Below are 23,330 nucleotides of genomic sequence, written 5' to 3' on the forward strand. Positions count from 1 at the left end.
AAAGATTAGGCCCTTGAGAACATATCTTAGGATTGTATTTCTGTGAAAAGACACCAGGACCATGGCACCTTTTATAAAGAGAAACATTTAATTGGGGTGGCTTATAGTTTAAGAGATTAGTCCATTATTATTACAGCAGATCACATGTGAGAGCTCTAGGATAAGATGAGAGTTTTATATCTTGATCCTCAGGCAGCAGAAAGAGACTGTGCCATGCTTGAGCTTAGGAATCCTCAAAGCCTGCTCTCACAGTGACAGTCTCCCTCCAAAGGGAGGGCCAAACCCACTCCAAGAAGGCTGCAACTCCTAAATGTGCCACTCAGTATGCATCAAACACTCAAATACATGAGTCTATGTGTGCCTTAGGTATTTAAACAACCAAAGAGCATTTCCTTATAAAACAGATCCTCAATTGCATTGAAAACTGATCTACACTACATCTGCTTTACCCATTTTTTTTTAATTTGATGGAAGTTGCCTTCTTTTTTTCTTCAGTTTATAACTAGAGGAGAGCAGTTGATATGTGGAGAGTATGTTCCTGAAGCTATCAAATATTCTCAATACTGTGAGAAAACACACAACAAGAGCAACACAATGTGACCCATGTCTACCACTCCTGAGGATATCTGAAGGAAAGTTTGTTAGTAAATACTTGTATACCCACAAACATTTCTGTAATTTTCAAAATTGCCATGTACAGAATCCATCTGCACAATTCCTCATTGATGAGCAAATCATCAAATCCTCAAACTGAAGCTACACTACTTTTCTTTCCATTGCTTGACAATTAGTGACCAAAGGTAGCTTAAGAAGTTAAGGGCTGGGGTTGGGGATTTAGCTCAGTGGTAGAACGCTTGCCTAGGAAGCGCAAGGCCCTGGGTTCGGTCCCCAGCTCCGAAAAAAAAGAAAAGAAAAGAAAAAAAAAGTTAAGGGCTTATTTCAGCTAACAGCTTATAGTTCATTGTTGAGTGAAGTCAGGGCAAGAAATCAAGGCATAAACCTCAAGGCATAAAGGGAAGTTGTGAGCATAGAGATATGTTGCTTACTGACTGGTTGCCATGGCCTTCTCAGTTTGATTTTTATACACCCCAGAACCACTTGTTAAGAGGTGGCATCACTCACAGTGGACTGGACCATCTTACAAAAAAAATTACCACATAGCCTTTCCTACAGGTCACTCTGATAGAGTCCTCCTTTATTTGTCATTGCTTTTTGTTGTTGCTTTTAAGACAGTGTCTCATTATATTGTTTTGGCTCTCCTAGAACTCACTATGTAGGCCAGCATGAACTGAAGATCACAAAGATCCTTATGCCATTGCCTCCCAAGTGCTAGATTAAAGGCTTGTGCCAACACAACCTGTTAGATGAATCCTCTTAAAATTGAGACCCCTTCTTCCCAGATGACTCTTGTTTTTAATAAGTTGATAAAATATATCAAACATGGATTTCCTTTTTCCTCCTTAAGATTTTAATGGCAAACTCTTTCCTCTTCATCATGGTAGATAACTATTTTCCAGGCATATTTCCTACCCTGTTCATCAGATCAGCTTTGCCTGCCCACTAGAGATCATCAGAGCCTGTGGATTATTGACATTCTCATGAGGAGAGTGAGAGAATCATTCCTGTCAGAGTCCAGGCTGTAAAGCAAAAATACTGTGGAAGGTTGTTCATGAGAAATCCATCTATTACTTTGGGTGAGCCACTGTGAAGACATTCCAAAGCAGCTGCTTTCTCATTCCCTCACACTCTTACCAGTAATGCTTTATCCATGTTCTACAAACTCAGTGATTGCCGTGCCCAACCTCGACCAGCAAGGAAGACACGACCAGAGGAGATCTTCTTCGGGCAGTTTACTCAGGAACCTTGATACAACCTTCTGACCCGGGGGAGCCCCCGCACCACACTTAAATAGCGAGCGCTGGCCAATCCTAGCAAGCCACATCGGTCATGCAGTTAGGCTGTCACTATTCGGAAGCTAGCAGGCCAGGCAGGCATAGCCAAATAAGGACTTCTTTACTACAAGGAGTGCTCACCGTTGGGAGAATGGAAGGCGGAAAGCAGTGCCATCTTTGAGGCACGGCACATCCCAGCTCGCTACAAGTGATCTCACTGGTTCCTCAGGAAGGACTCTATTGGAATCACATCTTGCTTTTTCATTAGGACTTTAAAGGGAAGTCATCTGCCCCAAGGTAATAAATTCATACATTAGTCCGAATGTATGTTCTTCCCCTCCAATCTGTGCCTGGGATGAGCATTGGTTGAGATCAGGGTCTAGAGAAGGTTAAATACAAGAGCAGTTAAGGGCAAAAAGGATCAGAAGTGGTACATCATTTGTTATATAGGAAAAAAGACAGGGAGGAAGCACATTTTGATATGGCTTTTCTTCCTCTGACAACTTCTGTTTCTTTTAAGATTTATTTACACATAAAACTTCCTCAGAAATGTTATGCATTGATTACACAGCTTTTCAAAATACATTTTCTTGTTAAGTCTTCCTTGATTACCTAAGAATATTGAAAGAACAACAAGTCAAGCAAATAGCAATTTTAAGAAGTAAAAATTAACATTACGATAAAATCAATTTTCTTCCAACTCAATATCTTCTTCTTTAAGGGGGTATGATAAAGCCTTGCAGCTACAAAAAGATTAAAGAGGATGACTCTATTTGAATTTTATTGTGTTTCAATTGGACATAAAATTAATAGACTAAAAGTTATTTCCTATTAATATTATATTGATCCCGACTTTCTACAGAATTTGAAACATTAATCCTTATTTATTTTTCCCTTTCCTTCCTCTATAGTTATTTTATGTTTGACATAAGACCACTGTCCTTTTCTGTTGATTCTTAAAATATGTTCAGACCCTTTGCTTGCGCAAGGGTAATGTACAAGTAAAGTTTTGAATTGACAAGTTTATTCAGAAATATAGGAAGTTTACGGAGCCAGGATGTTCCTCTGTGTCTCTGTTTTGAACACATTTTTCAAAGTAATTCCTATCTTCACTACAATTCTGTAAAGAACAGAAGAACATCAGGGTTTCTAAAACTGCTGACTTTTGCTTTTAGGAAGGTGCTAAGACTTGTCATAAACTTCATGATCAAAATCTCTTCCTATACACACAAGTTCCTTATTTATAAAGTTGTATGTTAAAAACCTAGGATTTCAGTTATAACTTGTCAGCTTCTAAATTTCCACTAAATTTTGATCTTTTAATAACTCTTCTAAAATTCTCTTTATCATGATTACTAACAGCACTTATTAGTGTTCTGAATGTTAATTTAAGTAATAAGTTCTTAGGATAGACTGAAATTTCTGCATAATTCATTTTTCCAAGGAATTCTCATTAATTACATTCTTTTTTAGCAGGTAGAGAGAGGTCTTTAACAGGAAGAAGCATAAGGTGTGCAGCAAATATCCATCAAGGGCAATGAAGTGTCAGTCCAGATTGTCCAAGCACCAAAACTTGTTAAACAGTGCCTTCAGGAAGCTTGGAATCACCACAACAGTTTCAAGGCTCAACTCTAAGAGAGAAACATCTGGAGAAGGAGTGAAGGGATTAAAGTAGCAAAAAAAATTCCTTTTGTTTTTCAGACTTTTCAGTTAACTTTCCCTCAGAGATGCATGACCCTGACTGTTGGGTTTTGTTAAAAAAGCAAAATGTGCTGGCAATTGGATAATAGACACAGCTGCATCTAGTCGATAATAACAGGGTAGTCTAAGAAAACATGTCATTCCCAGGTCAAGATATTTCTTTTAAACATATGAACCCTCTCTGTGGTTTGACCAGATGTTGGTGAACATTCCTTTACCCTTTTTATCAATCATGTAATGCCAAGGTTTGAAAATTCCTTTGTGACAATTTTCCCTTTATAAACCACTTTCTCCTGGACCTTGGGGTTATTCATCTATCCTGCTAATTTGGGGCAGTTTGCCGGCTGAGCTGGAACTTAAATAAAGACTTTGGTATGCTTGCATTGGAGTGATGGTTCCTTGTGGTCTCTGGGGGTTTCATTATCAGGGAATAACATATGGTGCATTTTCTGGGAAACTCCAAAACACAAGACTCAGGCCAAGAGAGTATGGCACTGGCAAGTAGTAAATGTCTAATATCTTTGGGTATTGTCTGTGTCTATTCTTACTTTTGTTTTTGAAAAAAAAAAGCCTTGAAGTTTGATATGCACAGCTTGGCACCAAGTGACAAAGAGTGAAAACACTGGAGGGTCACATTCCAGGGGTCAGTGAAATGATCCTGAACCCATGACCACCTTTCAGCTGGAGGAATTTTAGGTGGAAGTTTGAGATTCCCAGTATGAGTTGCTTTCCTCTCCTTCCTGCTTTTGCTTTCCAAAGAGAGAATCTGTGAGTGCAAGTCTTAGGATTCATTTTTTTATTTCGATCTCGGAGTTATTATGTGGTGCTATGTCTATGCTGGTATTTTTGTTGTTGTTATTGGGTTTTGTTGTCATTTTTTTGGTCTATGGGCTGGAATCTAAAATGAAGTAGTCTTTACATAGAAAGACCCAACCCTTATTAATCAAGACTACTTTTAGGGATGAACATTTTTCATGAGGAATGTATCCCTGCATCTGCTTGGCATAAAGATAGAAGTATGTTTAGAATAAAAGAGGTGGAACACTATTTACCAAGAGAGAGCTAAATAGAGGAGAGTGAGAAAATATCTCTCACAGGCATCTCAGTGTCCTGCCTTTTTGTGATTCTATGTCACCTCAAGTTGACAATTGATATTAGCCTGTACCCTCATTATCATAAGTATTATGAATAAACAGAGACTTTTCCCTCTACAGTTCACATATCTGAAATGCAACACTACAGTATAGCATAATATACAACAGTAACCATCCCAGTTGTCAAACAGAGTACAGCAGACATCACACGAGCAGGGCTGTCAACAGAGATGCTGGTACTATCTTGTATATTCTATTAACTGGTTCCCATTAGCTCAGAGTTCCCTCCTTGACCAATCTTCAGTCAAGATTCTCTAAGTATTCTCCTGTACTGCTGGATCTAATTTTAGATTTTTCTGAACAAATTTATGAAGAATTTTCCACATAAGACATGAATATAAACTCCTCATTCTCCATGCTACATCAGCATACCTGTCTCAGCCATTTTTCCACTTATTTCCTGATGTCCCGCATTAACCCTGTCACTGTTAAGAATTTCAACCCACCCATAAAACTTTTGGCCAAAATTAGTGCTGTCTACCAAAAATGCAGGGGCAAAGATGTAGCAGAGACTACTGGAATGGCCAACCAATTCCCAGCCCAACTTGAAATTCATTCAATGTGCAAGGATCAGGCCCTGAAACAAATACTTATAAACTCTCTTATGCTTACAGACAGGAGCCTAGCATAACCATCCATTGACAGGCTCTATTAAGCATCTCATTGAACAATGCATGGCTAAACATTGACAGAGTCAAATAACATGAGATGTTGGAGGTCGTCAGAGACTAAGCCACCACACAAATAGCATACAGGAACTGGACTTAGGCCCCACACATATATGAAACAGATATGCAGATTGATCTTCATGTGAGTTCCTTAACAAATAGAGCAGGGTTTATCCCTAAACTTGTTGCCTGTATGTGGAATTCAGTCCCCTAACTGACTTACCCCTTTTGTCCTCTGTAGGACAGGATGTACCAAGCCCAAAAGCCACTTGATGTGCCTGTATAGGGTAATACCCACATGAGGCCTCAACCATCTCAAAGGGGAACATGAGAGGTATTGGGCAAATGAGCTATATGATGGGAGTATCAGAGGGGACCATGATAAGGGACCATGATAAGGGATGTTGAGTCAATAAAAATACATTAATAGAAAGACTATGACTGTCGTCAGCATCAATAATGGATCTCAGAGGGATTCATGGGGTCCTATGCTCCCGGCTGAACTATTGGCAACCAATAGATTCTAGAGTAGACATTTAGTGAGCTAAACAGTGACCCTTCCAGGCACTATGGGATAGTTCCAACCTTGAAGCTATAAGTATAATCCTGTTTAAAATCTGTAGGTCAAAGACAAAAACAGAATGAAACAAGCAGAAAGAAAAACAAGCTATTAGCCACAGGGAGATTCCTAAGGTCTGTTCTGCAGAGGAGAATAGACAGTGTGAACATTTTCTTTCTTTCGCCGAAGTTGTCAATAAATGTTTAATAAAGGGAAAGGAGGAGAATGTATGAATGCCATGACTGAGGAAGATAAGGTAGGGTGGGATAAAAAAAAGACCCACATACTTGACACGTGTATTAAGTCACTAAAGGACAGATAAGTTCCAGAAATTGAAAGAAGTTTTGTAGAAATACCAGGTAATCTAAGAAAAATAGATAGTATACCAAGAAAAGAACATGATCTGTCTGTAGAGCTGCATCATTATTCTTTATAAAAATCACGTAACTACATGTAAGAATGCCTGGGAATTTTGCTGAGTTTACAATTTAAAAAAATGGAGGCAGAGGCAGATGGATCTATGAGTTAAAGGCCAGGTTGTATAGATAACATTTCCAAGCCATGCAGGGATACAAATTATGACCTTGTTTGAAAGAAAATAAGGAATGTAGGAAAGAAGGAAGAAAGAAAAGAATAATGGAAAGAAGGAAGGAAGGAAAGAAGGAAGGAAGGAAAGAAGGAGAGTAGGTACAGGGAAGGCAATCAACTTGCAACTGTCACTCCAGGCGATTCAATGTACTCTTCCGGGCCCACGTACACATGGGCATATGCACTTGCCTGTATACATGTAGACATATAACACACATGTACACACAAATATAAATAAATAAATACAAATAAATATTTTAAAAGAGAATACCAAGAAATTCTAGATATCTACAGTGCACACTCTTCAATTATGATGAAGTTCTACAAAAGTGAATGGTACTTCCTAAATGTTAGAAAACTCACACTTTTATTGTAACAACTTGGACAAGATGATGGGGAATTGGTAAGCCCTATGAGAATTGGGACTTGAGACTCTCACAGAGTTAAATCTAAACTAGAATGTATGTACTTGGAAAGAAAAATCTCTTACTAAATAGTAGATTTTTTTTTAAAAAAGCAAAATTCACTTTATATAGAAAATACACAACAGTACAACTCATAAATATGCAAACACATTCGTGGGAATTCAAAACCGCAAACCTACCTTCACAACGATTTTTGTCTCAACTTTATATAAGTTGGTCTGGAAATCCCCAAACTAAAAATAAACATGCAAATCGATTCTCAACTAATGATGACTTAGGTGCTATGACCAAAGCTGACACTCTAAAGCTGGCTACATTATAGAAAGTCATAATATTACAGACGTATTTTTTTCTCTATAGATTTATTCAGTCAACAAAACAATCAAAATCCTAAAACACGTTTTTATGGAAATTCAGGCCCGATGACCTGAAACCCTTGTCCTAATTCCACAAGATTATAGGAGAGAAGTGACTCCCCAGAGTGATATTGTAACCTACACACATACATGTACCATACATTATTATAAAAAATAATATAAATGCAAAAAAGTGGCTAAAGATATGGTTCAGTGATAAAATGCACTGAGTTCTCTTACAAAGCACCAAGATTCAATTCCCAGAACACACATGGTGGCACACAACTGTAACTCTTATCTCAAAAGATACAACATCTTCTTCTGTCCTCCTTGGCCACCAGTCACACAGGTGCTATACATATATACATAAGCACCTATACACATAAAATAGAATACATATATGTATAAATAAAAATATTTTAATACAAATGCAAGAGTCAGAAGCAATCAAACCCTAAATACAAAATGCAAATATAATTAATTAGAAGTTCCCATATAAAGAAAAGGAAGTATACTCCTATACTTCCAGGGTGACCAAGGAATAACAAAGTAATCTAAACAGAGCACAGAAGTGTAGGCTGACAGCACAGACGGAACACAGCCCACTGACAACTGTGATTCTGCTAGTCTGTCATTTGTTCCAGAGAAAAATTAAACAGGAGAGTCCTAGAGGAATTGATCACTACAAACAATAGCATTGCAAAATCACCACAGGGTAAGAAAGCAGTTCTAGCAACAGCCTTGAGCTCAAAAAATAGTTTCTTTTCAGAAAATGAGGAGTCAATGTCACTTATTTTTCCCCTAGACTACAGGCTGGTATAGAAAAGTGATGTCCTGATAAAGAATCCACTATTGGAAATAGCACTGTCCCAGAGGACAACAGCTTCTATATATCCTGTCTGTTGGATACAGGTATCTCACTATACTATGAACCTTTTTCCCAGTTAGGTACCAGGGAGACGGAACAGTTTATATAGTACTTGCCATTCTCTGATGGTCCGAATTCATATTCTTTTTTTTTTATTAACTTGAGTATTTCTTATATACATTTTGAGTGTTATTCCCTTTCCCGGTATCTGGGCAAACATCCCCCTCCCCCCTCCCCTTCCTTATGGGTGTTCCACTCCCAACCCTCCCCCCACTGCCGCCCTCCCCCCACCAGTCTAGTTCACTGGGGGTTCAGTCTTAGCAGGACCCAGGGCTTCCCCTTCCACTGGTGCTCTTACTAGGATATTCATTGCTACCTATGAGGTCAGAGTCCAGGGTCAGTCCATGTATAGTCTTTAGTTAGTGGCTTAGTCATTGGAAGCTCTGGTTGCTTGGCATTGTTGTACATATGGGGTCTCGAGCCCCTTCAAGCTCTCCCAGTTCTTTCTCTGATTCCTTCAACAGGGGTTCTATTCTCAGGTCAGTGGTTTGCTGCTGGTATTCGCCTCTGTATTTGCTGTATTCTGGCTGTGTCTCTCAGGAGCGATCTACATCCGGCTCCTGTCGGTCTACACTTCTTTGCTTCATCCTTCTTGTCTAATTGGGTGGCTGTATATGTATGGGCCACATGTGGGGCAGGCTCTGAATGGGTGTTCCTTCAGTCTCTGTTTTAATCTTTCCCTCTCTCTTCCCTGCCAAGGGTATTCTTGTTCCCCTTTAAAGAAGGAGTGAAGCATTCACGTTTTGATCATCCGTCTTGAGTTTCATTTGTTCTAGGAATCTAGGGTAATTCAAGCATTTGGGCTAATAGACACTGATCAATGAGTGCATACCATGTATGTCTTTCTGTGATTGGGTTAGCTCACTCAGGATGATGTTTTCCAGTTCCAACCATTTGCCTACGAATTTCATAAACTCGTTGTTTTTGATAGCTGAGTAATATTCCATTGTGTAGATGTACCACATTTTCTGTATCCATTCCTCTGATGAAGGGCATCTGGGTTCTTTCCAGCTTCTGGCTATTATAAATAAGGCTGCAATGAACATAGTGGAGCACGTGTCTTTTTTATATGTTGGGGCATCTTTTGGGTATATGCCCAAGAGAGGTATAGCTGGATCCTCAGGCAGTTCAATGTCCAATTTTCTGAGGATCCTCCAGACTGATTTCTAGAATGGTTGTACCAGTTTGCAATCCCACCAACAATGGAGGAGTGTTCCTCTTTTTCCACATCCTTGACAGCATCTGCTGTCCCCTGAGTTTTTGAACTTAGCCATTCTCACTGGTGTGAGGTGAAATCTCAGGGTTGTTTTGATTTGCATTTCCCTTATGACTAAAGATGTTGAACATTTCTTTAGGTGTTTCTCAGCCATTCGGTATTCCTCAGCTGTGAATTCTTTGTTTAGCTCTGAACCCCATTTTTTAATAGGGTTATTTGTTTCCCTGCGGTCTAACTTCTTGAGTTCTTTGTATATTTTGGATATAAGGCCTCTATCTGTTGTAGGGTTGGTAAAGATCTTTTCCCAATCTGTTGGTTGCCGTTTTGTCCTAACCACAGTGTCCTTTGCCTTACAGAAGCTTTGCAGTTTTATGAGATCCCATTTGTCGATTCTGGATCTTAGAGCATAAGCCATTGGTGTTTTGTTCAGGAAATTTTTCCAGTGCCCATGTGTTCCAGATGCTTCCCTAGTTTTTCTTCTATTAGTTTCAATGTATCTGGTTTGATGTGGAGGTCCTTGATCCACTTGGACTTAAGCTTTGTACAGGGTGATAAGCATGGATCAATCTGCATTCTTCTACATGTTGACCTCCAGTTGAACCAGCACCATTTGCTGAAAATGCTATCTTTTTTCCATTGGATGGTTTTGGCTCCTTTGTCAAAAATCAAGTGACCATAGGTGTGTGGGTTCATTTCTGGGTCTTCAATTCTATTCCTTTGGTCTATCTGTCTGTCTCTGTACCAATACCATGCAGTTTTTATCACTATTGCTCTGTAATACTGCTTGAGTTCAGGGATAGTGATTCCCCCTGAAGTCCTTTTATTGTTGAGGATAGCTTTAGCTATTCTGGGTTTTTTGTTATTCCAGATGAATTTGCAAATTGTTCTGTCTAACTCTTTGAAGAATTGGATTGGTATTTTGATGGGGATTGCATTGAATCTGTAGATTGCTTTTGGTAAAATGGCCATTTTTACTATATTAATCCTGCCAATCCGTGAGCATGGGAGATCTTTCCATCTTCTGAGGTCTTCTTCAATTTCCTTCTTCAGTGTCTTGAAGTTCTTATTGTACAGATCTTTTACTTGCTTGGTTAAAGTCACACCGAGTTACTTTATACTATTTGGCTCTACTATGAAGGGTGTCGTTTCCCTAATTTCTTTCTCGGATTGTTTCTCTTTTGTATAGAGGAAGGCAACTGATTTATTTGAGTTAATTTTATACCCAGCCACTTTGCTGAAGTTGCTTATCAGCTTTAGTAGTTCTCTGGTGGAACTTTTGGGATCACTTAAATATACTATCCTATCATCTGCAAATAGTGATATTTTGACTTCTTCTTTTCCGATCTGTATCCCCTTGACCTCCTTTTGTTGTCTGATTGCTCTGGCTAGAACTTCAAGAACTATATTGAATAAGTAGGGAGAGAGTGGACAGCTTTGTCTAGTCCCTGATTTTAGTGGGATTGCTTCAAGTTTCTCTCCATTTAGTTTAATGTTAGCAACTGGTTTGCTGTATATGGCTTTTACTATGTTCAGGTATGGGCCTTGAATTCCTATTCTTTCCAGGACTTTTATCATGAAGGGGTGTTGAATTTTGTCAAATGCTTTCTCAGCGTCTAAGGAAACTATCATGTGGTTTTGTTCTTTCAGTTTGTTTATATAATGGATCACGTTGATGGTTTTCCGTATATTAAACCATCCCTGCATGCCTGGGATGAAGCCTACTTGGTCATGGTGGATGATTGTTTTGATGTGCTCTTGGATTCGGTTTGCCAGAATTTTGTTGAGTATATTTGCGTCGATATTCATAAGGGAAATCGGTCTGAAGTTCTCTTTCTTTGTTGTGTCTTTGTGTGGTTTAGGTATAAGAGTAATTGTGGCTTTGTAGAAGGTATTCGGTAGTGATCCATCTGTTTCAATTTTGTGGAATAGTTTGGATAATATTGGTATGAGGTCTTCTATGAAGGTTTGATAGAATTCTGCACTAAACCCATCTGGACCTGGGCTCTTTTTGGTTGGGAGACCTTTAATACCTGCTTCTATTTCCTTAGGAGTTATGGGGTTGTTTAACTGGTTTATCTGTTCCTGATTTAACTTTGGTACCTGGTATCTGTCTAGGAAATTGTCCATTTCCTGAAGATTTTCAAGTTTTGTTGAATATAGGTTTTTATAGTAAGATCTGATTATTTTTTGAGTTTCCTCTGAATCTGTTGTTATGTCTCCCTTTTCATTTCTGATTTTGTTAATTTGGACGCACTCTCTGTGTCCTCTCGTTAGTCTGGCTAAGGGTTTATCTATCTTGTTGATTTTCTCAAAGAACCAACTTTTGGTTCTGTTGATTCTTTCTATGGTCCTTTTTGTTTCTACTTGGTTGATTTCAGCTCTGAGTTTGATTATTTCCTGCCTTCTACTCCTCCTGGGTGTATTTGTTTCTTTTTGTTCTAGAGCTTTTAGGTGTGCTGTCAAGCTGCTGACATATGCTCTTTCCTGTTTCTTTCTGCAGACAATCAGCGCTATGAGTTTTCCTCTTAGCACAGCTTTCATTGTGTCCCATAAGTTTGGGTATGTTGTACCTTCATTTTCATTAAATTCTAAAAAGTTTTTAATTTCTTTCTTTATTTCTTCCTTGACCAGGTTATCATTGAGTAGAGCATTGTTCAATTTCCAAGTATATGTGGGCATTCTTCCTTGATTGTTATTGAAGACCAGTTTTAGGCCGTGGTGGTCCGATAGCACGCATGGGATTATTTCTATCTTTCTGTACCTGTTGAGGCCCGTTTTTTGACCAATTATATGGTCAATTTTGGAGAAAGTACCATGATGAGCTGAGAAGAAGGTATATCCTTTTGCTTTAGGATAGAATGTTCTATAAATATCCGTTAAGTCCATTTGGCTCATGACACTCTTAGTCTGTCTACATCTCTGTTTAATTTCTGTTTCCATGATCTGTCCATTGATGAGAGTGGGGTGTTGAAATCTCCCACTATTATTGTGTGAGGTGCAATGTGTGTTTTGAGCTTTAGTAAGGTTTCTTTTACATATGTAGGTGCCCTTGTATTTGGGGCATAGATATTTAGGATTGAGAGTTCATCTTGGTGGATTTTTCCTTTAATGAATATGAAGTGTCCTTCCTTATCTTTTTTGATGACTTTTAGTTGAAAATTGATTTTATTTGATATTAGAATGGCTACTTCAGCTTGCTTCTTCTGACCATTTGCTTGGAAAATTGTTTTCCAGCCTTTCACTCTGAGGTAATGTCTGTCTTTGTCTCTGAGGTGTGTTTCCTTTAGGCAGCCGAATGCAGGGTCCTCGTTGCGTATCCAGTTTGTTAATCTATGTCTTTTTATTGGGGAGTTGAGGCCATTGATGTTGAGAGATATTAAGGAATAGTGATTATTGCTTCCCGTTATATTCATATTTGGATGTGAGGTTATGTTTGTGTGCTTTCATTCTCTTTGTTTTGTTGCCAAGACGATTAGTTTCTTGCTTCTTCTAGGGTATAGCTTGCCTCCTTATGTTGGGCTTACCATTTATTATCCTTTGTAGTGCTGGATTTGTAGAAAGATATTGTGTAAATTTGATTTTGTCATGGAATATCTTGTTTTCTCCATCTATGTTAATTGAGAGTTTTGCAGGATACAGTAACCTGGGCTGGCACTTGTGTTCTCTTAGGGTCTGAGTGACATCAGTCCAGGATCTTCTGGCCTTCATAGTTTCTGGCGAGAAGTCTGGTGTGATTCTGATAGGTCTGCCTTTATATGTTACTTGACCTTTTTCCCTTACTGCTTTTAATATTCTTTCTTTATTTTGTGCGTTTGGTGTTTTGACTATTATGTGACGGGAGGTGTTTCTTTTCTGGTCCAATCTATTTGGAGTTCTGTAGGCTTCTTGTATGCCTATGGGTATCTCTTTTTTTAGGTTAGGGAAGTTTTCCTCTATGATTTTGTTGAAGATATTTACTGGTCCTTTGAGCTGGGAGTCTTCACTCTCTTCTATACCTATTATCCTTAGGTTTGATCTTCTCATTGAGTCCTGGATTTCCTGTATGTTTTGGACCAGTAGCTTTTTCCGCTTTACATTATCTTTGACAGTTGAGTCAATGATTTCTATGGAATCTTCTGCTCCTGAGATTCTCTTTTCCATCTCTTGTATTCTGTTGCTGAGGCTTGTATCTACAGCTCCTTGTCTCTTCTTTTGGTTTTCTCTATTCAGGGTTGTTTCCATGTGTTCTTTCTTGATTGCTTCTATTTCCATTTTTAATTCCTTCAACTGTTTGATTGTGTTTTTCTGGAATTCTATCAGGGATTTGTGCAATTCCTCTCTGTAGGCTTCTACTTGTTTATTAATGTTTTCCTGTGTTTCCCTAAGGGAGTTCTTCATGTCTTTCTTGAAGTCCTCCAGCATCATGATCAAATATGATTTTGAAACTAGATCTTGCTTTTCTGGTGTGTTTGGATATTCCATGTTTTTTTTGGTAGGAGAATTGGGCTCCGATGATGCCATGTAGTCTTGGTTTCTGTTGCTTGGGTTCCTGCGCTTGCCTCTCGCCATCAGATTATCTCTAGTGTTACTTTGTTCTGCTATTTCTGACAGTGGCTAGACTGTCCTATAAGCCTGTGTGTCAGGAGTGCTGTAGACCTGTTTTCCTCCCTTTAGTCAGTTTTCGGGACAGAGTGTTCTGCTTTCGGGCGTGTAGTTTTTCCTCTCTACAGGTCTTCAGCTGTTCCTGTGGGCCTGTGTCTTGAGTTCACCAGGCAGCTTTCTTGCAGCAGAAAGGTTGGTCTTACCTGTGGTCCCGAGGCTCAAGTTTGCTCTCAGGGTGCTGCCCACAGGCTCTTTGCGGCGGCAGCAACCAGGAAGACCTGTGCCGCCCCTTCCAGGAGCTTCAGTGCACCAGGGTTCCAGATGGCCTTTGGTGTTTTCCTCTGGCTTCCGAGATGTGTATGCAGAGTGCAGTCTCTTCTGGTTTCCCAGGCGTGTCTGCCTCTCTGAGGGTTTAGCTCTCCCTCCCATGGGATTTGGGTGCAGAGAACTGTTTATCCGTTCTGTTTCCTTCAGGTTCCGGCGGTGTCTCAGGCAGGGTTCCTGCCGCTCCTGGGCCCTCCCCCACGGGAGTCCAAAGGCCTTATACAGTTTCCTCTTGGGCCAGGGATGTGGGCAGGGGTGGGCAGTGTTGGTGGTCTCTTCTGCTCTGCAGCCTTAGGAGTGCCCACCTGACCAGGCGGTGAGGTCTCCTTCCCACAGGGTCTGGGAGCAGAGAGCTGCTGCGGGCCGGCCCGAATTCATATTCTTAACACCCAAGAAACATAAAAAATTTAATAAATGAATAAAACTTGAACTGACAGATACAGGGGATCCTAGGAGCTCATGGATCACCCAGTCTAGACAACCAGATCCTCATGAAATATAGCCATATTGAAAATTAAATAAATATGGAAAAGTAGAAGGGAAAATTTGCAGAGGAAGGAAGAAGTTCGAAAAGGGTGGAGAGTAATAAAAGGTAGTAAAGAGGATTAGGATTTTCTTGCTGAGAGAAGACAAAATGACTAAGGCAACTCTCATAAAAGAAAATATTTAATTGCGGCTGGCTTGCAGTTTCTCAGGTTCCATCCATTATCGCAGCAGGAATCATGGCATCATTCAGGGCTGACATGGTGATGAAGAAGGAGCTGAGGGTTCTATAACTTGATGATAAGACAACATGAAAGATTGTTGTCAAAAGGAACCCAGGAGTCAAGTCTCATTCCCTACAGGGTAAAGCCTCAACATAGAAAACCTCAAAACCCACCTCACAGTATCACTCCTCTTCCACTAAGGCACAACTACTCCAACAAGGCTATGCCACTAATACAGCCATGACATGTGGGCTGAGCATTCAAACACATGCACAAGAGAGGCTATGTCTAATCAAAACAGTACCTTGTGGAGAAAACAGAAAAGTACTTGAAGCAAAATGCAACAAATCTTGGGTTTTTCTCTTTAACAAAGGAGGTATTGTAGGTACAGAGAGAGAGCGCACAGAAATGCAAATACAAGAGTCCACTGAGGAAGATTACAAACAAATATATAGCAGCAAGCTAGAAAGCCAAGGAGAAAATAGACCAAATCCTGGACATTTGTGATCTACCAAAACTGAAACAAAAAGAAAAGCAAGTTTCCAGTTTCTGCCTACATTCAGAACTGACCTTGTGCCACAGCTCACTGTACCCAGATCCTACTGGGAGAAAGCCTGTCCCCAGGAGTGCTGACAAATCTGAGAGCACAGGTAAGACTACCACTTCTGCCCCAAGAAATCCATCAGAGCCCTCAGGAAACAAGAAACTAGGAGTAATCTGGGAAAGGAAGTTTCTGGTTTCTGCCTGCTCCCCGGGCTGACACTTTGCCACAGTTCTCTGTATACAGATCCCATTGGGAGAGAGCTGGAATATCAGACATGTGGACAATCCTAAGAGCACAGGGAACACCGCCAACACTCTTTCTATTTCTGGCCCAGGAAGAACCTGTCTGGAGTCATCTGGACTTGGGAAACAAGGAACAATTTGGGAAAGGATCATTTCTGTTTCCACGTGCGCTCTGAGCTTATCCTGTGCAACAGCTCTCTGTACCCAGATCACACTGGAAGAAAGCCTGACTCCAGAAGTGCTGACACAAAAACTTATAGGAGGGGCAGCCTGTGTCAGAGACAGCAAGACTAGCTAACACAAGAGATAAGCAGATAGCCAGAGGAAAGGGCAAGACCTAAGCAACAAAAACCAAGGCCCTTTGGAATCATAAGGACCCAGTTTCCCTACCACAGCAAGCCCTGGGTGCCAAAACACAATGGCAAAGAAAGATTTTGATTTTAAAAACACAACTCATGATGAAGTTAGAGAACTTTGAGGAGGACATAACTAGCCCCATTAAAGAAATACAGGAACCAGGTAGAATCCCTTAAAGAGGAAACACAAAAATCTTTTAAAGAATTATAGAAAATCACAATCAAACAGATGAAAGAATTGAACAAAATCCATCCAGGATAAAAAGGAAAAATAGAAACTTTAATGAAATCACAAGTGGAGACAACCCTGGAGATAGAAAACCTAGGAAAGAGATCAGGAGACAGACACTAGCATTACTGACAGAACACAAGAGATAGAAGAGAGTAGCTCAGGGGCAGAATATTCTATAGAAAACATTGACATAACCTTCAAAGAAAATGCAAAGATTTAGGGATGTTTCAATATACAGAAATTCATAAGCATAATCTACTCTATAAATAAACACAAAGAAAAAACACATGATCACCTCATTAGATGTTGAGAGAGCATTTGACGAAATTCACCACCCTTTTAGGTTAAAAATCATAGAAATATCAGGAACTCAAGGTCCATACCGAAGCATAGTAAAAACAACATGCAGCAAATGAGTAGCCAATATCAAACTAAGTGGAGAACACACACACACACACACACACACACACACACACACACACACACACACACACTAGATAAAAAGGAAACCAGCTACACTCAAAATATGAGAAAAATGTAGGGAAAAGCCTTGAATATATGGCACTATGGAAAATTCCTGAACAGAACACTAATGGCGTATGCTCTAAGACATTGAATAGGAAAATGGGACCTCATAAAATTGCAAAGCTTCTGCAAGGCGAAGGACACTGTCATTAGGACAAAATGACAACCAACATATTGGGAAAAGATCTTTACCAATCCTACATTTGATAGAGGGCTAATATCCAAAATATACAAAGAACTCAAGAAATTAGACTCCAGAGAGCCAAATAACTCTATTAAAAAAATTGGGTACAGAGCTAAAGAAAGAAATCTCAGGTGAGGAATATCGAATGGCTGAGAAACACCTAAAGAAATGTTCAACAAGCTTAATCATCAGGGAAATGCAAATCAAAACAATCCTGAGATTCCACCTCACACCAGTCAGAATGGCTAATATAAAAAAAAAAAAAAAAAAAAAAAAAAAAAACCTCATGTGACAGCAGATGCTGCCAAGGATATAGAGGAAAAGGAACACTCTTCAATTGTTGGTAGGATTGCAAGCTAGTACAGCCACTCTAGAAATCAGTCTGCAGATTTTTCAGATAATTGGACATTTCTGTACATGAGTACCCAGGTGTACCACACCTGGGCATATACAGAAAGGATGCTTCAACATACAACAAAGACACATGCTTCAGTGTGTTTATAGCAGCCTTATTTATAATAGCCAGAAGATAGAAACCAGATGCCCTTCAACAGAGGAATGGATACAGAAAATGTGGTACATCTACAAAATGGCATACTACCCAGCTATCAAAAACAATGACTTCATAAAATTCATAGGCAAATTGATGGTACTTGGAAATATCATCCTGAGTGAGTCCATCCCGAAAAAAAGAAAACAGACACACACACACACACTCACACACACACACACACACACACACACACACACACACACACCACACGGTATGGACTCACTTATGAGTGGATATTACCCAAAAGCTCAAATTATGCAAGATACAGTCCACAGATTATATGAAGGTCAATAAGAAGGGTGACAAAAGTGTTGATGCTTCATTCCTTCTTCAGTGGGGAACAAAAATATTCATAGGAGGTGTATAGAGACAACATTTGGAGCAGAGGCTGAAGGAATGGCCTCTCAGAGCCTGCCCAACCAGGGGACCAGCATATAAGCAAAACTAGACAATACTGATGAAACCAAGAAGTACATGCTAACAGGAGCCTGATACAGTTGTCTCCTGAGAGGCTCAGCCAAAGTACAACAAATACAGAGCCAAATGCTAGCAGCAAACCATTGTACTGAGAAGGGAGTCCCCATTGGAGGAATTAGAGAAAGGGTTGAAGGAGCTGAAGGGGCTGAAGGGGCTTGAAACCCCATAATATCAACATTACCCACCGATTAGAGCTCCCAGGGGCTAAACCACTACCCAAAGAGTACACATGGACAGACTTATGACACCAGCTACAGATGTAGCAGAGGATGGCCTTGTTAGACACTAGTGGGAGGAGAAGCCCTTTGTCCTGCCAATGGGGGCTGGACACCCCCATTGTAGGGAAATATCAAGGCGGGGAGGCAGGAATGTAGGGTGGTTGTGGAGGGGGAACACCCTTATAGAAGAAGGGGATGGAGAAAGGATAGGAGAGTTATGGCTGAAAAACCGAGAAAGGGAAAGCATTTGGTGTGTAAATAAAAAATGTCCAATAAACAAATGAAAGAGAAATGTGGGTATGAAAATGATTACAATAAAATAAAATATGAACAATATTGTCAAACTAGAAAAAGTTTTTAAAACTATTATAGACATGTTCGCACAGGCAAAATAAAACAAAAGTTAAGAAATAATAAAAGGAATACAGGACAACAAAGGTAAACAGGAAGAAGCCTTTAAAGAGGAAACACAAAAATCCCTAAATGAATTATAGGAAAATAAAACCAAGCAGGTGAAAGAATTGAACAAAACCATGCAGAATCTAAAAATGGAAATATAAACAATAAAGAAATCACAAAAGAAGACAACCCTGGAGATATAAAACCTAGGAAAGAGAGTCATAGAAGCAAGCATTACCAACAGAGTACAAGAGATAGAGGAGAGAATGTAAGCGGCAAAATATACCATAGAAGACATTGTGACAACCATCAAAGAAAGTGGAAAATGTGAAAAACTCCTAACCCAAAATATCCAGGAAATCTGAACAAAATGATTAGATCAAATCTAAGGATATTAGGTATAAAAGGGAGCAAATATTCTGAACTTAAAAGGCCAGCAAGTATCATCAACAAACTTATAGAAGAAAACTTCTGTAACCTAAAGAAAGCGATGCCCATAATTATACAAGAAGACTACAGAACTCCAAATAGATTGGACCAGAAAACTGTTTCCTCTCTACATAATAATAAAAACACCAAATGCACAAAACAGAAATAAGAAAATTAAAAGCAGTAAGAGATAAAGTTCAAGTAACATATAAAAGCAAACCTACCAGAATTTTATCAGACTTCTCACCAGAATCGATGAAAGCCAAACAATCCTGGGCAGATTTCATACAGACCCTAAGAGAACACAAGTACAGCCCAGGCTACGATATCCAGTAAATCTTTCAATTAACATAGATGGAGAAACCAAGATATCCCATGACAAACCAAAGTTACACAATATCATTCTGCAAATTTAGCCCTACATAGGTCCTGCCAAGGCTTGACCCCTCCCTAACCAATGTAGAAGAATGTCTGTGTGGGGATCTGGGAAAGAATGGGTAGGTGGGTAGGGGCACACCTTCATAGAAGAGGGAGGGGAATAGTATAGGGGGTTTATGGATGGGGAACCATGAAAGGGGATAGCATTTGAAATGTAAATTTAAAAATCCAATAAAAAAAGAAGAAAAACAAAAGACTGGAAAATATGAATATTGAATATCTCAACTGAGTGAGTAAAAAAGTATATCAGCAAAGAACAACCCAAGGCCAGATGGCTTAACTGCTGTACTCTACAAAACATCTGAAGAAGAAACAATGTCATTTCTGTAACAATTTGTTAAATTTAAGAAGGGGTGGGAGTACTGCCCAAATTTTCTGACAAGGCTAGCACTACTATGATTACAAAGCTAGAGAATGGCATAACAAAATGGGAAATGTGTGCCTGGAAAGCTGTCTCTGCAGTTACAAGGCACTTAATGATATTTCAGAGGACCTGTTTTGAATTCCAGAACCCATTTGGCCAGCTCATAATCACTTGTAACTCAAGTGACAAAGAATTTAACCCACTTTTCTGGCTTCTACATGTAAATATACACTTATGTATACACACAGACACACACACACAGACACACACACACACACACACACACACACACACACACCATCACCACCACCACCATCGTCATCGTCATCATCATCGTCATCGTCATTGTCGTCAAACTTTAAAGTAAACCTTTACAAAATGAAAATGATCAATAAATTCCCTGGTAAAAATAGTTGTAAAAATTCTTAAGATTAAATTAAAAAAAAAAAAAACAAATTAAAGCCAATCATAGTGGAATACTCCTTTAATTCCACAATTCAGGAGACAAAGCCAGGGGCATCTCTTTGAATTTCTGGCCAGCCTGAGCTACATAGTGAATTCTAGGACAGCCAGAGCTACGTATTTTTCCTCTTTCTTGGAAGAAAGAGAGGGGGAGAAATAGAATACATATATATGTTTATCTGTGTGTGTGTGTGTGTGTGTGTGCTCATTTATAAGTATATAGATTTATGTACTATATATTAAACATATTTAGAAAGGTTAAATACACTGGTCAAGTGAATATTATTAGCAAACCTTAAATACAAAAGCATTATATGAGTTAGGGTTCACGAAATGTTCAAAGACAAAACTAATATGGTCATCTTATTGAAGCAAAATCTGGCAAAACTCAACAAATGGGTGTAATATACCTAAGCATAAGAAAGAGTACATATAAAAAAAACATTGCCAAGAAGTCTCAAGAAAGTTAATTAAGAATCGGCACTAATATCATGAACAGACACAAAGATATCCACTTTCACCACTCCTACTTAAGAAATACTGAACATTTTATACAATATATATAGGCAATAGACAAATAGGGTATTCAAACTCACAAATAAATTGTAGGCTGAAGGATGACTCATGGTGCATCATGGTTGGCATGAGTACATGGACAACTATAAATGTTACTCTTATTTCTTTGATTAGGTATTGAGTTGAAAGTCATACATAAGCTGTGGCTTGGGCAGAAACCGGAAAGTTTCCATCTCTGTTCGACCTATCCATAGGCCTAGACATGAAGCCTCTAGAATCCATACAATCTAATCTTCAAAACTGACTGATTCAGTCTGGACTCTCTTGGTTTCTGACAGAATTGCTCAGTCTGTCCTCATATTAACTTTGGCAATATGTTCTAATTTTCTGGTTCCTTCTCATTTTCTTGCTCATTCTATATTTGTTTAGAATGCTCTTTCTGTAACCATCTTTGGAACACACACACACAAACACACACACACACACACACACACACACACACACACACACACACACACACCTTTCTTCTCTCTTGCTGCTCTTAAATATCCTCCCTTACACTGCTGTTCTGGTAGTTTCACTTATCCTGTCTGGGTCTATCAAAGCTTTCTATGATCCAACACTTTCCTCTTGAATTAGACATCACTTTCAAACATATCATTTTCTTCTATAAACAAACCTTACCTTCACTGTTAGAGATTAAAGGTGTGAATTAAGGGCATATCTATATTAGAGAGAGATCATACTGTAATTCAAGGCATGCTAGGATTTCAGCTGGATTATAACTTTGGATATCATCCCTTGCTAGAGGAGCCATGTTGCTGGCTCCACATGCACCTAAGTTTAAACATCCAGAACCCAGGGAAAGCAAGATTTGGTATCAAGATCTGTGCCCTAATTTGCTTCCTTTTTCTGCAATAAAACACTGATAAAAATCATTTGAGGGGGGGCAAGTTGTCCTGGCTAGTTTATTTTAGTAAACTTGACACAGTCTGAAAAGTGAAAAACCTCAATTGTGAAAATAGCTGTAAGCAAACCTGTATGTGTTTTCTTTGTGACTGTTGATAAACATGGGCTATCAATTCTGAGTGGAACCACCTTTAGACTGGTAGTCTTGGTTTCTTTGAGAAAGCAAACTAAACATGCCATCAACCAGCCCTCTACCGTAGCCTCTTCAGCAGTTCTGGTTCTTCCTGTGCTTGAGTTTCTGTTCTGACCACTTTCAAAATGAACACTTTCCTCCTCAAATTAGTTTTGATTATGCTATTATATCACATCAATGACAATATTAACTGGGAAAGGATTTAGTTGACTAATAGATTAGAGTCTATCATGAGGTAAGTTGCAACAGAAATTCAAAATAGGAATCTGGTGACAGGAATTTGAAGCAGAAATCACGGAGGAGTGCTGTTCTGTGACTGGCTCTCCAAGAGGCAATTGTTTTTTGATAGCTCAGGCTCACCTGCCCAATGATGGTACTTCTCAGAGAAGGCTAGCCCTTCTACCTCAATCAGCAATAAAGAAAATGCTCCCCACAGACCTGACCACAACCAATCTGTTAGAAGAAAAAATTTCACTCTAGTCAGGAATGTCTAGGTTTTTATCAATTCCACCAAAAAAAAAAAAAAAAAACAAAAAACAACAAAACAAACAAAACAAAAAAAAAACAGACATCTATGACACAAGTGCTCTTATGAGGAGAATCACACAGATGTTTTCTCCTTGGGAACATCAGGGAACATCAAGGAATCCAGTAGCAAACAAGCTGAGGGATTGCAACCAATGTTGTCATCTTATGTCAGTGCATCTTCAATGGCATGCGTGGATCTGGACTCATATACCATGTCTCGTACTGACGCATAATGTGATGCACTCGCACACCATTGGCAAACATGCACACACACAAACACACACACACACACACACACACACACACACACACACACACAATGAGTGACAAAGTATTTTCCCAGCATCCTCAGTTCCCAAGTTACAAGCAGAGTTAGAATAGAGAATCAGAGAAACAGAGAAAGATAAAGAGATAGAGAGACAACCAAACAGGGGCACAGAGAAAGATGGAGAAAGAGATGGAGAGAGAGAAAGATCACCTCACCAGTTGTTTCTCTTGTCCTCCTGGCACCCTAGACCATCTCTATATAGGATGGCATCACTAGCTGGAGACCATGCACTGATATCCATTAAGGTTCAATCCTCTGGAAAGACACCAAGCCAATGGTATTGAGCCATGTTGCTATTTGGTGGCACTTAGAGAGTTCAGTGATAGCTAACTAA

The sequence above is a fragment of the Rattus norvegicus genome, chromosome 4 (assembly GCF_021556685.1).
Source record: "Rattus norvegicus strain SHRSP/BbbUtx chromosome 4, alternate assembly SHRSP_T2T, whole genome shotgun sequence".
Lineage (NCBI taxonomy): Eukaryota > Metazoa > Chordata > Mammalia > Rodentia > Muridae > Rattus > Rattus norvegicus.